Consider the following 6,000-nt stretch of genomic DNA (forward strand, 5'->3'; position numbering starts at 1 on the left):
GGTTCCAATCCAAGGGTGCCTTTGAAAATGTGGCTGGTGCACAGCACGTGAAGTAATAACGCAAAAGAAACTCTCCCAGAAGTCTTGCGTGAATTGGAAATAGAGAAAGAAAGAAATATCCACTCCTGTTTATTTTTCTGCATATTAAGGAGGTCAAATACTCTTCTAATAGTTTATAATGCTGTTTTATATATCGTCTTTTTGGCTGTTTATGCCTCCGGCCCTGAGGTGAGAAATGGCTTTTCTCCTTGGGGCCAGATTCCATCATAATGACAGCTTTGGGGGCCGGATTCTGACAGGGGAGGGCAGCAACTCTTTGTTTGTTTCTTTCTATGCCACCAACACAAAGAGAGAGAAAGTGGCTGTGAACAGCATAAAACCAACTTCAATTGCATGGGTAAAAATGACTTCAAAGGCTTGAGGAGACTATTGTGGTTGCTGGGTGTGGCATTCATCTTCCTTTGCAGCAACCTCTAATCTCCAGTTCTGTGCTCTCTTCCCTAGTGTGATAGATGTGGTTTCTTTCTTGTGGTGAGACTTCCTGTATCAGGTTCATGGTGATGCCAATTTCCCACATGCACTGTGTCAGGACACTACGTGGCAGGAGAGAGTCTCAGAAAGATGTGCTCTCCCAGCGTATTCACACTCCTGTCTCAGAATGGCAGGATCCCCAAGGACATACTTTATAGAATGCTGGCTTCAGTCACCAGGCACACTGGCAGACCAACTCTGCATTACAAAGATGTATGCAAATGTGACATGAAGGCTGGCAACATCCCCCACCCTGTGGGAATCCCTTGCAAGATGATCAACAGCGCCTGGAGACAATTGGTCAGGTCATGTATCCACAGCAGTGACCAGAGGAGGAGCACAGAAAGAAGAAACGCCTGGGCATACTGTATCTGCACCAGAACCTTCATCTGCCCCAGCTGCAACAAAACATGTCTCTCCCATATCGGTCTCTATAGCCACAGCAGATGCTGTAACTCTCGAACTTCACCTCTGAAGGCACACTTTTCCACTGTCTCCCAAGACAGACACATCCCAACCATGTTGGTCTCATCTACGAAGACTATGGTCAATGTAAGTTTTTCATTCATAAGCATGAAAAATAAAATTTAAGGGTCTGCAAACGGGCTCAGCTATTGATCTACATCATGTGGAGGCAGAGTTTTAATCAACAAAAAGTACGCCTCCATTCTCACAACTTTAGAAAACACTCGCCTTAAATGTTGTGAATGTTTTTGGGGGGGCGGATGCCTTTGTGGCATAGGTTATTTGAAAGACCATAATTATTTTTTCATAATGATAATTAGTAAACCTAAGAAGCGAATCTGTTGTTGTGAAAAAAGTACTAAATGTCAAGCACTTTAAACATTTCATAAGATTCCATAGCAGAGAGGCTGTTCTCCACATGGCTTGATCTAGCGTTGGCTTGACAGCACCCACATTAATTGGGTGCTGCAGGGACGCTAATCTTGTTCAGAAGGCAGTGTTTGCTCAAAGGAATGCATGCTTTTAATGCTCTTATGCTCAGGCAGCTTAGGAACACATGAAATTCAAGAAACTGTGTTAATTAATGGGAATAAAGAGCCACTCCCCCCCCCCTAATCTCTTACACTTAACCTCCTGCACAGTTTCTAGAGGGCAGAACATTTCAGTGTTTCCATCTGTTAACTGTTCAGCACCTCGAGGGCAATGTGTGTTAGAAAAGTTGCTAAGGCACAAACAGCCTCCAATATGCTCAGAGCCTTTTAGAAAGAAAGCAATAATATAAAGCATGTACAATTTGTCCTTAATAACCACAACATTCTCTCTGTTGGAATCCACCTTTTGCTTTGCTGGACTGTTTTCCTGGTACAAAAGCAAGAAAACAGCATTTCTGAAGGAGTTGCTTCATGGGGACGGTATTCTTAATCCATCTTTCCTGGTTCAGAGGCTTGGGGCCTGGTATTGCATATTTGAGGACCATAGGAAGCTGCCTCGTGCTGAGTTGGACCACTGGTCGGTCTATCACAGTACCATCAATGCTGCCTAGCAGCAGCTCTCAAGGCTTTCAGATAGGGATATTTTCATCCTGGTTAGATATGACAGAGATTGGATCCAGGACCTTCTGCATGCAAGGCAGAATGCTGTCCCAATGAACTAAGAAAGGGTGAGTGGGACCATGTCCCCCCCCCCCAGCCCTTACCCTTGGTAGGGCCTGAAGTCCCACCTGTTGCTTCCTAACCCATCCCCTATGCAGAATCAAGCATAAATAAGAATAAAATGATCTTGAACCATCTAGCATTGGCTTAACTCAGAAAGCTGAGATCTGTTCCATCCAGATTTAGCCCTCTGGTGGATTTGTGTACATGTATTACTTTATTTTACGGCCTGCCTTTTAGTATTTTGACTCCCAGAGCAGCTTGCAAACAATCAAAGCTATTGAAAACTTCAACAACACACAATATGTCGGCTAACAGATTGAGGTTGAATCCTGACAAGACAGAAGTACTGTTTTGGGGGGACAAGAGGCGGGCAGGTGCAGAGGATTCCCTGGTCCTGAATGGGTAACTGTGCCTCTGAAGGACCAGGTGCACAGCCTGGGAGTCATTTTGGACTCACAGCTGTCCATGGAGGCACAGGTCAAATCTGTGTCCAGGGCAGCTGTTTACCAGCTCCATCTGGTACACAGGCTGAGACCCTATCTGCCTGCGGACTGCCTCGCCAGAGTGGTGAATGCTCTGGTTATCTCCCGCTTGGACTACTGCAATGCGCTCTACGTGGGGCTACTTTTGAAGGTGACCTGGAAACTACAACTAATCCAGAATGCGGCAGCTAGACTGGTGACTGGGAGCGGCTGCCGACACCATATAACACCGGTCTTGAAAGACCTACATTGGCTCCCAATACGTTTCCGAGCACGATTCAAAGTGTTGGTGCTGACCTTTAAAGCCCTAAACAGCCTCTGTCCAGTATATCTGAAGGAGCGTCTCCACCCCCATCGTTATTCCCGGACACTGAGGTCCAGCACCGAGGGCCTTCTGGCGGTTCCCTCACTGCGAAAAGCCAAGTTACAGGGAACCAGGCAGAGGGCCTTCTTGGTAGCGGCGCCCTCCCTGTGGAACGCCCTCCCACCAGATGTCAAAGAAAACAACAACTACCAGACTTTTAGAAGACATCTGAAGGCAGCCCTGTTTAGGGAGGCTTTTAATGTTTGATGGATTACGGTCTTTTAATATTTTGTTGGAAGTCGCCCAGAGTGGCTGGGGAAGCCCAGCCAGATGGGCGGGGTATAAATAATACATTATTATTATTATTATTATTATTATTATTATTTTATTTATTTATTTATTATATAGATACTGTATTACAATTGACAACACCCAAAGGCTCAACAGAGGCAGGACTCTGCCCCCAATCCAGATGGTATCAAAAGTTTCAAAAAGTAAGTATGGCACCAAGAGGGCCTCCCTGGGAAGTGCATTCCAAAGGCAGGATGCCATTCAGTCAGTAGAGCATGAGACTCTTAATCTCAGGGTTGTGGGTTCTAGCTGCATGTTGGGTGGAAGATTCCCTCATTGTAGGGAGTTGGACTAGACGCCCCCTGGGGTCCCTTCCACCTCTACAATTCTATGTTTACAGACAATGACTTCTCTCCAGTCTGCAGCTAGCTGGCTTCAGGAGACTGGGGAACCCAGAGAAGGGCCTTTGAAGATTTATTTGTTATTTTATTTTTTCACAAAATTTGTATACCGCTTGATTGTAAAAAAAAACTTCAAAGCAGTTTACAAAGATGGAATTTATGTACAGGAAGGAAGGCAGTCCTTAAGAGACTTGGATCCCAAGCCATGTAATGAAAGTGCAGGCAATTAAGGGAACTATGTAAGGGCTGCCCGATTAAGAGGACTACATAAAGGCAGGATTTCTTTGCCATCATTGCTTCCTCAGTGAACTGCCCTGCAGAGCTGTTTTGGATGGTGCGTGGACTTGTTAGATTCAGTCTGGAAATTGGAACAATGTGCCCCTCTAATAAATGCAACTCATTTGTGAGATATTTTTAGGATAAACCTGCTTGCATCCATGCTGCCTTTGATGCCACAGTTGCAATGGATACAGTGAAGGTGTTCAGAGTGCCAGCTGCTCATGAGCTGTGAGGCCACTTTCAATTGGTGCAACCTGAAGATGTGGACAGGATTCTTGCAGGAATGAGGTGGTCCCAATGTCCTCTTGCTCCTTGCCTCTCTTGGCTTGTGATGACAATTTTAGGGTAGCTTGACCAGTTTGGGCACTGGGCACCAAGCTGCAGGGGGTGCCACAACAATGGTGTAGAATTTGAGAGCCCAGAATTCGCCACTGCTTGTGAGAGTAAACAAAGACCAGCTAACATGACCAACAGTCAAGGATGATGAGTTGTAGTGCATCAACATACGAAGGGCCCCCCATTGACTATCCCTGTGTCACAAAGTTGCAGTATTACTTTCCTGTTGTTATGAGGCTTCGCACTTCAAAAATTTGCCACTGCTCCGCCATTCTCACATGCAATAAATACTCTTCTCTTCCATCTTTGGTAAGATGCCACCCCTGATATATCCACTAGGTGGACCTCCAAAGCAACACAGCACAGAAGGAGGCTGATCATGAGCTAAGAGAAAGTTCTGCGCTGATAGCTCTTATTGTCCCATTAATGCCTGGAGTTCCTCTGCAGCTACATAATCACAGCTTTAAAAATGATTCTGGAAACTTTGTGGTTTCCTCCGAAGGTTGCATTTTGGTGTGTGTGTTTTTTTCCATACTGTCTGCAGCACTCCAGCTTTATTCAGGGCCGTAGCTAGCGGGTGGTGAGGGGCCCCCCCGCCAGGGGTGCAGGGGGGGCAAAATTGGCTACAAAATATGTCCATAAATCTGTCTATAAATAAAAATGAATTGAATGGGGGGGGGGTTGGAGGGTTGGAGGAGAGGCGGAAAGAAGAGCTAATTTGTCCGTGGCAAGGTGGTGCAATCTGGACAGTTCTGCCAGGGGCACAATATCAGCTAGCGACTGCTCTGGTCTTACTAGGTGCATGTTAAGTGAGATCCACTCAAGCTGAAGTACTAATGGGTTTCTCTTCCACAGAGCAGCTCTGATGTAGCCTGAGTGAAACAGGATGAATCATCCTTTTTTCCCTTCACCATTGCAAAGTACCCAAAATAACACTTGAAAATTTCTGCGACCCATTTCTTATGGGTCAAACCATAAAAGCAATTGCCTGTCTGCTGTTCAGCTCCTGAGATGTGCTGAAAGCAGTGGCAGCTGGTACCTCTTGACACCGGTAGAGTGGGGGACTGGGACCCTGGCAGCAGGTGGAGCCGAAGCCAATGACAAGCTGGAGCCAACTAATTCTACTTTTGTTGCCGCTCTCCTCCCTGGTGAGTTCTACAAGGAAAATGCTGGGATGAAGGAGGAGGAAGCTGGCATTCAATGCTGCCACCCTTGGGCTGAGAGTAAGTAAGTAAGAAAGCAGGCTGGTTGGTGGGGTGGTATCCCATTTGCCCTAAAGGACCAGGCCCACTGAGGGGAAAACATGCAAAAGTGGTGTGCCTTGGATACTCTGCACACATGACTCATGCAAGCTTCTTTCTTCTCTTCTTCTTTGGCAATCACACATAGCCGAGTAAGCATCTTCCATGAACATGTTCTTAACAGTGAGTCCATAAGTGACTGTGGAGGCCAATTCTGGATCCACATATCCTTCCACAGTGGGGACATAAGTTTCTGGGTGGGAGTTGATCACGGTGAGGGTTTGCCAAACGTGTCTTCCTCTTGGCTCGTTTCTCCTTTTTGCCCTGAGTTCAGGCTTCATCAAAGTCCACAACACCTTTGGTAAAGGCTGTTCTCCAATTGGAGCACTCAGAGGCCAGTGTTTCCCAGTTATCAGTACAGTGGTACCTCGGGTTAAGAACTTAATTCGTTCTGGAGGTCTGTTCTTAACATGAAACTGTTCTTAACCTGAGGTACTACTTTAGCTAATGGGGCCT

This window comes from Podarcis melisellensis (assembly GCF_964234715.1).
Source record: "Podarcis melisellensis genome assembly, chromosome: 12".
NCBI lineage: Eukaryota > Metazoa > Chordata > Lepidosauria > Squamata > Lacertidae > Podarcis > Podarcis melisellensis.